Source organism: Capsicum annuum, chromosome 4, assembly GCF_002878395.1.
Source record: "Capsicum annuum cultivar UCD-10X-F1 chromosome 4, UCD10Xv1.1, whole genome shotgun sequence".
In the NCBI taxonomy this organism is placed as follows: domain Eukaryota; kingdom Viridiplantae; phylum Streptophyta; class Magnoliopsida; order Solanales; family Solanaceae; genus Capsicum; species Capsicum annuum.
The window spans coordinates 192,169,171-192,181,198 of NC_061114.1; positions in this window are offsets into that span (position 1 = coordinate 192,169,171).

A 12,028-nucleotide genomic window follows, 5' to 3' on the forward strand; every position below is an offset into this window, starting at 1 on the left:
AAAATATACGAAAATAGGTATATAATATGTAAAAGCACTCACTAAAATAAAAAGTTGGTTGCATGCGTTGGCATTTAGGTTGACTTTAAGCTTCTCCACTGGAAGGGATGCCTGGGTTCGAACCTCATTAAAGTGAATTTTATTTTTTTCAGTTTTTAAATTTTTCAAGCACCCATTATCCTTAAATTCTTGATCCGCCACTAACAATACAACTCATTCAAACATTATACTGTGTTGTATTGCACAATACCTAATCATACCATACAGTATCATACATTATACAACCATAAAAAACCATCGAACAAACAAAGTGTAATGTATAATTTTAGTTGATTGGCCAATTAGGACTTATTAAATGACATCTACTCTATATTTACTAGTATAAGAAAGAACAACCACTAATGTGTTCAAGCTAAATTTGTTGGGTCTATGATAAGCACGGAGATATCAATCTAATTTTACCAACAAATGATCGTGTGTCGAGCATGTATTGAGACGAAATTGAGTTTTTTTTTATATACTTAAATCAAATAATAAATCATATGGCAGCCCCATGTCAACCAAATTGAACTATTTTTCATGTTAGCTAAATATCACACCTTGTGACGATCATGAATTATATAAATAGACAAATGACATCATTTTACTCTTAAACTTATCGGCACAACTTATTTTAGATTGTTCACTTAATACATATTTATTTACCTCCATTAATAACTTTAAAGTAAATTAATATCACCCTTAATACTGACGTGGTATTTTTTTAAAAAGTACGTATTTTATTTTAAAAAGGGGATGATTCCACTTTTATTTTATACTAATTTAGTGTACATGCTTTGTACATGTGTCTTACGTTAGTTAATAATAATATACATAAGAAGAACAATATTATTGAAAAATAGCAATTCGAATAACTGGTAAAATTGTTGTCATGTGACCAGGAGGTCACGGGTTGATGCTGTGAAAACAACCCCTTGTAGAAATGTAAGGTAAAGTTGCATACAGTAGATTTTTGTGGTCGGGTCCTTCCTCAGACCCTGCGCTTAGCGGGAGCTTAGTGCACTGAACTACCTTTCTTTTTAATTAACCTTAAAATTGCAATATTTATTTAAATGGCATAAATAAATATTGTATCTCAAATATGTTATTGTACATTGTATCTCACGTGATCTTTTGCTACGCACAAATTTAAAATAAATTATTTAAATTTTAAAATTTTAATTGCACCACATAAATTGAGACACGGAAAATAAAATGAAAAATTATAACTATCTATACATATTGACCAAAAGCACATGCATGGACCTAACTAAAGATCTGTTGAACAATAATTTCAATTACTATGACAACAACATCATATTCAACCCAAAGTTTTCCACTATGTGACATGTGAAGAGGATAAAGTATAGAAGCACAAGAGATTTTGCCGAAAATATATGAGTAAATGCACTGTTTTCATCCTGAATTATAAACAAAATTGCTGACACACTCCAACTTAAAGGGGGTCCTATTACCCTTTGGACTAATTAAAATCATATTTTTGGCAACCTTAAGTGTCTGCGTGACACATACGTGTGCCTACGTGATGATACGAGAAAAACAACGAAAACACGAAACAACTCCAAAACAGTCCACTAATCTTAAGGATTTGAGGACTAAGATGGAGACCACACTCGGATTCAGTACAACAACAACAATACGAGATAACAACGATGCATTTGGCGCCAAAAACAGCAGCAACACAATGACAACAAGATGAACACAATGAGAACAAATTTCAGATTCAAGAAGGACACAAAACAGTTCACTATGAATCTACAAAGTGCGATAAGATAAAGATAGATAGATAGACCAAATGAGGGAATAATATTAACAACCCAAGAATTGTTACACCTTTGGACCTTTAATACTACACACAACACTAACCTATCTCCTATGTAGGCACAAGAGGGATCTCGATCTCCCAAGGACCAACGTTTCCAAGCTTGAATCCAACACGAGTGATTCCACACTCAAGTTGATTTCCCTAGTTACAATTTCAGATTTGTGCCTCAAGGAGAGAGGACTTGTCTTTCAATGTTATACAACATTCATCATCATCAAAATCTAATGAATGAATCCCTAGAAGGTTGTATTTATAGTGTATTACAAGAATAGTGTGAAATGTCCAAAATGACCCCTTAGTCAAAGTCTTCAAGTGGACTCCCTTGGAGTGCATTGTATGGACTGATTTTGGAGTCTAGTTAGGCCTTCCTTTGCACTTCACGTGTACACTTCAAGTCTCGGGTTTATTCACTCTTGCACTCACCCACATCCACGGTCGTACCCGTATCACGTGGACCTTCAGTATGTTGATTCATGCAGTGTACCACGTATGTGCCACGTAGGCCTTAAGGTTATAAAAAAATACGATTTTAATTAGTCCGGAGAGGAGGGGGTAATAGGACCCCATTTAAGTTGGAGTGCGTTTTAGCAATTTCGTTTATAATTCAGGAACGAAATAGTACATTTTCTCTCTTTTTTTAACCTAAAAACCATTGATTAGCATGTTTTGGGAATTATTCGTTAAACTTTTCAACTATTGCTACTTAAAATCAAAAAACCCGACTGCTGCTTTAGAAACAAAAGAATGCCGCTATAGGGGTTCAAACACGTGACGCAGGTACAAAGATATGAACCCATTGCCACTGGACTAGGCACTCCACTTGTACATAATAGATTCAAATTTAAATATATACTTTTTATATTTGTAAAGACTGATTATTTATACATATATACCGTATAATTTTCAACAAATGGGTTCATATAAACCCACTTGAATCTAAGCGGGTTCGCTCCTGGTTGCATGTCTATAGTATAGTTATTTTCAAAAATTTGTGATTCTTTTTAGGGCTTGAACTGCAATTCTATATTTCCTACCGGTTACGATACTCTCCAAGATTATTTTGCTAATGTATCTTAATGCTTCCTCATATCTCTTCCCAGGCATACACATCCATTTTGTACCTCAAAAGTTCATAAATTTCAGTACCATACTAAGAGGGAAGCCCATTGAGTAGTATAATATTATTGATGATCTGAAGCTCACAAAAGTAATTGCATATAGGCTACAACTTGCTAGAACATCAAAGAAGGTACAAAATGATATTGATTCTTGATTTTCCTCCTTATGGGGTTTTATGTTAGAATTAGACTAGAAGTCCAACTTCAGATTATAAACTATTTATTGATTTAAATGTTTCCAATGCGAACAAAACAACGATTTTACTATTATATTAATGAGTTCTCCTAATATACAATTTTCTGAGTGTGGGTACTAACTAATTGCAAATCAGTTGTGAGACTTGTCGCTATATTTGGCCATCATCTAAATTTTTAGACTCAAACTGTTTTTTTGCTGCAGGTCTTGGTTGAAACAAGTCTTGGCTTCGTCAAGGATACTTCATCACCAGTTTGTGGATTCAATATTTACCACAAAAATGGCCTCATTTGGGCATTCGATACTGTGACTAAAGACATTTTCAGAGCATTGTAATTGCCATTACACACAAAATCTCCTTTTTTAGAAGATTTAACATAGCAATATCTTGTTTCTCTTAGCTGAAGATGTTAACAGAAAACTTATCTGATTTGTCCTGGTTTAAGCCCTCTCCTTTCCCCAACGAAAAAAAGAAAAAAAGAAAGAGGGCAAACATTTGAGTAGACCTTGAACTCTTTATAAATTTTGGGATGCATACGGGCATATCCAAACATTGCGGTTGCCCTGAACTGAATTTTTGCTGGACTTGAGATTGCTCAGCTGAATTTTCTTTTTAGTATCATGAAATTGTCTATTGTTGATTATGTTCTTCTGGGTTTCCTAGTCATTCTGGAAAGTTACTGTAGATGATTCTTACACAGGTACATTAGATAGAAGTGTATGAAGATTATAAATTATGGTGGGAAGGTTAAATTCTTATTTATTTATGAATCATATTTTTTATAATGTTGTAACTTTTATGTGCAATTTAGTTCTAATGTCGTTTCATATTGATTTTTGCTTATTAATCTCTACCTGTTCTGTAGTTTTGACAAAAGAAACAAGTAACTTAGCTTGCTTTTGTGAATTATTAAATTTTTTTCTGTGTGTGTGTGTGTTGATATTGACCATGGCAGTAGCTATAGACATATACAACAGTAATAACAACAATGACTCATATAAGTCGAGTGACATTATCATTGGTGGTGGTGCTCAAGCACATCAGCAACAGATAAGAAAGTTGAAGAGGGTTGTCAGGTAGGCACTATTATGTCGGTCAAAGAAAACAGAGTAGTGTCTCGTACAAAAAAAATTGCATAAAGAATAAGTTGTATTGTGGATCAAATACTACTCCATATGAGATCTCTAATGAGATTAGTGATAGTGATCATCAGCTCTGCCATGAGCCACTAACGAGATCAGTGATAGTGATGGAGCTTGGATTGATTTCTCCACAAAATCAGTTTCAAAATTGCTAATGTTTGAAAACATGCAATACACAATTTATGTGTTTAGTTTCAAAATTGCTAATGTTTGAAAACATCTGATACACAATTTAGGTGACGCTTTTGGATAAATTTTTCTTGACCTCGATTATTTTTTATAAATATTTCAAATTATTGCTTATTGTGATGTTTAAAAATTTAATAATTCTACCTTTCAGTTCATTTTAAAAATTGAAAATAGACTTTTGAAATTTGAAATGTTTTCAAGAATATAACTTCTAATCAAGAGGATTGATAATTTCAAGTAGACAAAATCCCACATACACTTAGGCTCGTTTGGTACAAAGAGATGTTATCCATGGATTAACAATACAGGGATTAGTAATGCAGAGATTAGTAATACAGAGATTATTTTTTATCAAACGTTTGGTATATTATATTAAAATATAGATATATCATGTATTGTGTTTGGATTTAAAACTCTACAAAATCTCTTTTATAACTATACCCTCAATTTTTTTTTTAGAATTTTCTACTTCATTTAACTAGTCAAATTACTCACCCTTTGCATGATCTTATAGAAAAGTTAAAATATGAATAATAATTTTTACTTTGCTTAGTTGAACATTTATTTTTTTCCAAAAAAAATTGAGTCTATTTGATCAAGAAAAATTCAAAACAACAAATAATTGTCATATTATACAGAAATAATTTTTAAAAATACAAAAGTACAATATATAAGAACATCATGGATCGTTGATAATATAATTTTAGATTTTCAAATTATATATTTGTTTGATAATAATCTTTTCTATATAAATTAATCCATTTGTAAATTAAACAATTATAGAATAGCATAAATGTAGTTCTCATTCGACGCTATCAACCAATATAAGGAAGAAAATGGTATTTAAGCACTTGATCAGCATACACAAAGAAAAAAGAGGTTGCAAATTAATGTAACATAACAATCAAATTTTTAGTGATTAGATTTAAAATGGAATTAAAAGAAAAAATTTAATAAAAAGAATTGAGGGGTAGTTAAGTCATTTAATTCTCTTATTCATGTATTATTATACCATGGATAAGTAATCTCATGGTTTCCTAGGTATAAGATAATACACCATATGGTGTATTAGTTATCCATGGATAAGAAGAGATTAAATTAAGTTGTGCAACCAAACGATGTATTAGGTTGGATTAGATTTTAATACATGAACTATTTTAAATAATATATCCTACCAAACGTGTCCTTAATGTGCAATAAGGATAGAGGTACAGACTTTAGCAAAGACATACTTCTTCTAAAGACATGGAGTGTGTTTGTTATGAAGGAAAAAAATTCATGAACTTTTGCAAAGCAAAAAACAATTTCAGGTTCAATCAAACATTTAATTAAAAATAGTAAGTATTTTGTTAATCAATTAAAATATATAAGAAATAAAAAAAAAAAGCTTTTAAACCTATAGGGTAAATTCACAAAAATATTTATGAAAAATTAATCGGTTGATATTTAATAGCTAAAAAAGACTTCTAAACTTAAAAGGAGTTCAAACGACACAAACTTTTTCTAATGTGATTCAAGGGATTGTTTCAATTTATTGGATAAAATTGTCATAATATGTGTAATATGTATGATTTTGAAGTCAAAGGTGTACGTATATTTTATTAATATGCCTGTATTACATTATCCCTCTGTCTTATATTAACTCTACACAATTCATTCGCCAGCTGAAAATATATGTAAGTAGATTTTTACTTCTGATCTCTATCTTATAATGTTATTACGTTTTAGATTATGAATATTTTTGAAGTGTTAGCTTTAGTTTGATTAGTTAAGATTTTTAAATAAGTCAATTAAAAATTTTATTTGCATCAAAAGTGATTTGAACTTATACCCTTCATTAAACACTCTGAAATAGACAAAATTATCTTTTTATTTTTATTAATTATTATATTATTATTTTTATTGTACTGACTATTGACTTTAAAAAATCTATAAGTATTATTTTAAAAAAGAATTTGTTGACCTTTCACCAATAAAAAAGGTCTTCTAGACTTTTTCTTTAAAGAAAACAAGGTAGGCTGTTTTAGTTTAAGGTGATTTTTTCCAAAAAATTCTAACTTTATGTAATATTTTTGTTGGGCATTTCATTAGACTTTTTAATTTAAAAAGGTTTGCAAATATAGAAATATTCAAACCCTGAAATATTAATTATTTTTTACATCATTATTTAATTAAATAAAATATATATAGAATTAATGTTCTAAAATATATGGGTTCTCCATGATACACCTATTCTTATATGCACTTTTTAGCTATATTGTTTCTAAGACAAGGAAGATACGTTTCTTTTCTGAATGATTGCACTTTTTCTAAATTATTAGGTTTATTTATTTTTTCTTTAACAAAATATATATTTTGTGTTGTTAGATATGAAATTAAGTCCTTGATGGATGATGGTGGAGACTACGTCTGAAAATAGAATTATCTAATACATTAGAAAGATTAATTAAGACCAACGTGGCATAGATTATTTAGCTAAAAAAAAATAAGGTTTGAAATCAAAGTTCATGAATTTTGTGGCATAGTAATATCGACAATACATGTTTAGAATCTTAATTTTTAATGTAAGAATTTACTGTGTTGATACTTTGAAATTGATTGACTGAATCTCTCGCACTGAAAGAGCAAGATTATTTTTATTGGGGTTGGATCTTATACTGCAATGGGTAGTATACATGATTATATGTTAAATGGTTGTAGATGTGAACTTTAAATATTGACCCATACTAACAGTATCTTTTGTTTTGGTGTAACATTGATTTGTTGTCTTGTTGGTGCAGGAAGTGACATCATTAAAGAAAAGTTGGATAAATTTGATATATTTTGAGAAAATACACTATTTTTATTCTGAACTATAAATAAAATTGCTGAGACATACTCCAACTTATAGGGGGTCCTATTATCCCCTGAACTATTAAAATCATATTTTTTGGCAATCTTGAGATCTACAGACACATACATGGCATACTGTGTGAATCAACATACTGCAGGTCCATGTAGGCACATGTATGTGGCACGTAGGCACTTAAGATTGCCAAAAATACAGTTTTAATTAGTCCAGGAGGGTAATAGGACCTCTTTTAAGTTGGGTGTGTCTCAACAATTTTGCTTATAGTTCAGGGTGGAAACAATGCATTTACTCAAAAAAAAATTATTTTTCAACTTTCATTCTAAAAATATGCCCAATTCCCCAATTTTCATAAAGTATTAACGTGCTAATTTTCCAATCTTTAATTCCCCTTATTCTCCATTTCCTACAGCATAAAGAAAAATAAAAAAGAAACTACAACCTCCAAACAAAAAAAAAAAAGTCAATCTCATATCAATCAAGAAATTTATCAAGTTTGTTCTTTGCTCTTTATTCCTTACTTACAGTTTTTTTGTAGATATAAAATTATTGCGGTTATTTTTTATTTCCTCAACTCAACAAATTCTTTCTACTAAAAATTAAAGAAAATCACAATTGATTTTCTCTAAAACTTCAGTTACTTTTCTTACGAACTTTCAAAATTCAATGCTTACAATAACTCTTACTTTTCTGATGAGATTTTTAATTCGAAAATACAGATTTTAAATTTAGTGAAGAAATATTTCGCTCTGATATCATCAAAGTTACCACAATCAAGTTCATCCGCTCAAAATACTCCTCGCATGAAAAAAAACTTGAATCAATTAGAAGAAAATCATCATTCTGCTAAAAACAAAAGCAAAGAGTAAACTTGAATTCTTTACTGACAATCCAAAAGAAAGAAAATTCATTTGAAAATATCATCTAAATGATCCTAATGAGATTAGATGAACATATATTCAAAGAGGTCCTCATCAACTTCGAGTTCACGAGTTTCCTCAAAGAGATATTTCTAGATTAAAATGTCATTTTAATCGTAAATAATTTAAAATATATTTTGATTGATTGGAGTGTAGTGAAATTGAAGCTGCCGCTTATTGTTTATGTTTTTATTATTTCAAGATGAAAGCATTCATCTAGGTGGAGGTTAAGCATTTTCAAGTATAGGATTCAGTGTTGACACAAAAAGAAAAGCTTAGATATGCACGTTAGAGTGTCAAACAGTGATCATAATCAGGCAAAGAAAAAGTATGAAGATTTAATGTGAAAAGAACACTCAATCAAGCATTATTTGTGAATCCATCCAATTAAATCAAGCTTGAATACAAAATTCATTTACAAGATTTTGTAGATGTGGTGAGACTCCTTTCAAATCAAGGTTTGACATTCTGTGGACATCGTGAAGATGGATCATTATTGAACAAGGGTAACTTTCTTGAATATCTTTCATGGTATGCAAGTCAATGTGATAAAATTAGCGATCTTGTATTGAAAAGATCTTTAAAAAACAATCAATTGACTTCTCATAAAATTCAAAAAGATATTATCACTACATGTAAGCTTGAAACAATTAAAGCTATTATTGGAGGATCTAAATGGTGACTATTTATCATTGCTAGTAGTAAATATTGTGACCTGTCACATAAGAAGCAAATGACAATTGTTTTGCGTAATGTTGATGGTGGAGGATCTGTTGTGGAACGATAGAGATTGTCCATGTTCATGATATTAGTGTTTTATATTTAAAAGAAACAGTTGTTAACTATATTACTCAACATTCTTTGAATTTATCTTGTATACGAGGGCAATGCTATGATGGAGTAAGTAATATGCAAGGCATCTAAGTGGCCTTAAAATTTTGATTTAGCAAGAAAGTAGATCATCTTATGAAATTCATTGTTTTGATCATCAACTTAAGTTACTCTTGTTGGTGCATTAAAAAATGTCTTCAAGTTGGAGAATTTGTATTGTTAATTTTCAATGTCTTAAATAGTGGAAGGTTCTTTTAAATGAATGGATGAACTTTGACAAGATCAAGCAGAAAAAGTTCAAGAGGCACTAGATATTGGCTAGTTTAAAACTGGTAAGGGCTTGAATCAAAAACTTAGTCCTAGCGTGAGGTTAAAATTGATAAGGACTTGAATCAAAAATTTGATCTTGCTAGAGCTGTTAATACTCGTCGGGGTTCACACCATAAATCATTTAAGAACTTTATTAATATGTTTGGTTCTATTACTGATATTCTTGATACTATTGTTATTGATTCTCAATCTGTTGAAGAAAAAGTTAGGACAACAGTATATATTAGAACTTGTCAAACATTTGAGGTTGCTTCATATTGCATTTAATGAGAGATATTTTAGAAATCACAAATGAGCTTAATGAAACCTTGCAGAAAAAAAAAAAAGATATTGTAAATGTTGTTCTACTTGTTAAAGTGAAGAAGAAATGATTGCAATATTTAAGAGATGAAGGATGGAATCCACTTGTCAAGAACGTATTTGTATTCTGTGTCAGGTATGATATTTTGATACCCAATATTAATGAGTTCTATGTTAATTTTAGAAGATCTCAATCAAGAGTTGTTGATTATATTATCTCACATCACTATCGTGTGAAAGTATTTTTTTTTTTTAAGATTATTAATTCACAATTTAAAAAACTCAATGGTTGTTTTAAGAGAACAGATTTATTTATTATTAGAGTTTTTGTCTTGATTTTCTTACCAAAATTGAGTTTTAATTTTCTATTAGAGAAAAAAAAAAAGGAAGACCACAATTACTTTTATTTTTTCTTAAAGAAAAATATAAAAAAAAATTTCATATTTAGTAAATCTCTTTCTTGGACGAAAGGTTTTGGACATCTATAAATAGAAGACCATCTTCTCATACCATAACACAATAGTATCCACAATGTAGTCGTTTAGAGAGATTTGTTTAGGGAGTGATTTTTTCTCAATAGGTTTTAAGTTTTTCAGTATTATTTTTAATATGTAGGTCGTGACCAAATCATATTAATAATATAGTTTTAGTATTATTTTTCTTTTTCAACTGATTTATCGTCTTTATGGTTTGCAAACTATCGTTTTCGCATGACGCCCTCTCAAGTTTGAATCCAATAAGTGGTATCACAGACTATGATTCAATGATCCGATGGTTCAGATTGAGGACATGTTGATATTAAAGTTGAAATCAATGACGATAGTGAAGATATTTTGTCAAAATAAAACTACATGTGGAGACAATTGTTAATCATATTTTCAATAATCCTGCTGTTACATATTTGAAAATAAAACTCACTTTTAACCCTGAAAAGGGATCATATATTATTAACCCGAAAGGGCTCGTATATTTTTAACCCCAAAGCTCCATTTTAAGCATGCCAAGCAACATGATGAAGATTATGTGAAGAACAAAGATCAAAGATGTTAGGAAGGTGGATCAAGTGAAAAAAATCAATTAAAAATGAGAGATTTATTAGGATTTTTGCCCTAATTTTCTTACCAAAATTGAGTCTTAATTTTCTATTAGAGGAAAATAAAAGTAAGACCATAATTACTTTTATTCTTTCTTAAAGAAAAATATAAAACTTTTTCATATTTGTCAAACCTCTTTCTTAGAAGAAAAATTTTGAACATCTATAAATAGAATACCTCTTTCTCATACCATAACACAATAATATTCATAATGTAGTCGTTTAAGGAGTTTTGTTTAGGGGGAGATTTTCCTGCAATAGGTTTTAAGTTTTTCGATATTATTTTTAATATGTAGGTTGTTTGATCAAAACATATTAATAATATGTTTTTAGTATTTGTTTTTCTTTGTCAACTGATTTATCGTCTTTATGGTTTGCAAACTATAAGTTTTTGCATGACGCCCTCTCAATTTCGAACTCAACACTTATTGGGGTTGCTTGCTTGAATCCTGTTGACTCATTTTCTAGTTTTGACATAAATAAAATATTGAAAATGGCTAAATTATATCTTGATAATTTGGTGAAAATATAATGGTTACTCTCAAGAATCAACTAGAGACTTATATTGTTGATGTTTACGATGTTCATGAAAGATTTTTTAATCTAAAAGGACTTGATGATCTTTCTGAGGAGCTAGTTAAGACAAAGAAACACTTCAATTGTCCTCTTGCGTTTCGACTAGTAAAATTTGCATTGCTCCTTTCGATTGTCACTGATACAATTTGAAAGAGTCTTTTAGATAATGAAGTTGATCAAGAGTGAATTGAGAAATCGAATGAATGATAGTTTCATGAGCAGTTGTATGGTGCCTTATATAGAAAAAAAATATTTTATATTATTTCTGATGAAAGTATTTTGAATAGGTTTAAAGAAATGAAAATTCGTAGAATAGTATTTTATAATATATTTTAGTTAATCAAACTTTATTTGATTTTCTTTGTTGTCTATTTATTTTTTATATATTGAACTCATTTCGTGAAAAATTTGGATCCACCACTGCATGCACAAATATTAGAATCAAATTACACATAAAAACTCTGACATTACAAAAAGATTATTCATAAATCAAAACAAGTTTAACCTCTACCTTAATTGCAACCTCAATATACCCTTCTATGTCCATACTAACATGAAAAAAGTTGAAGGTTAAAATCCTGAAGTGAGCGTTCGAAGTC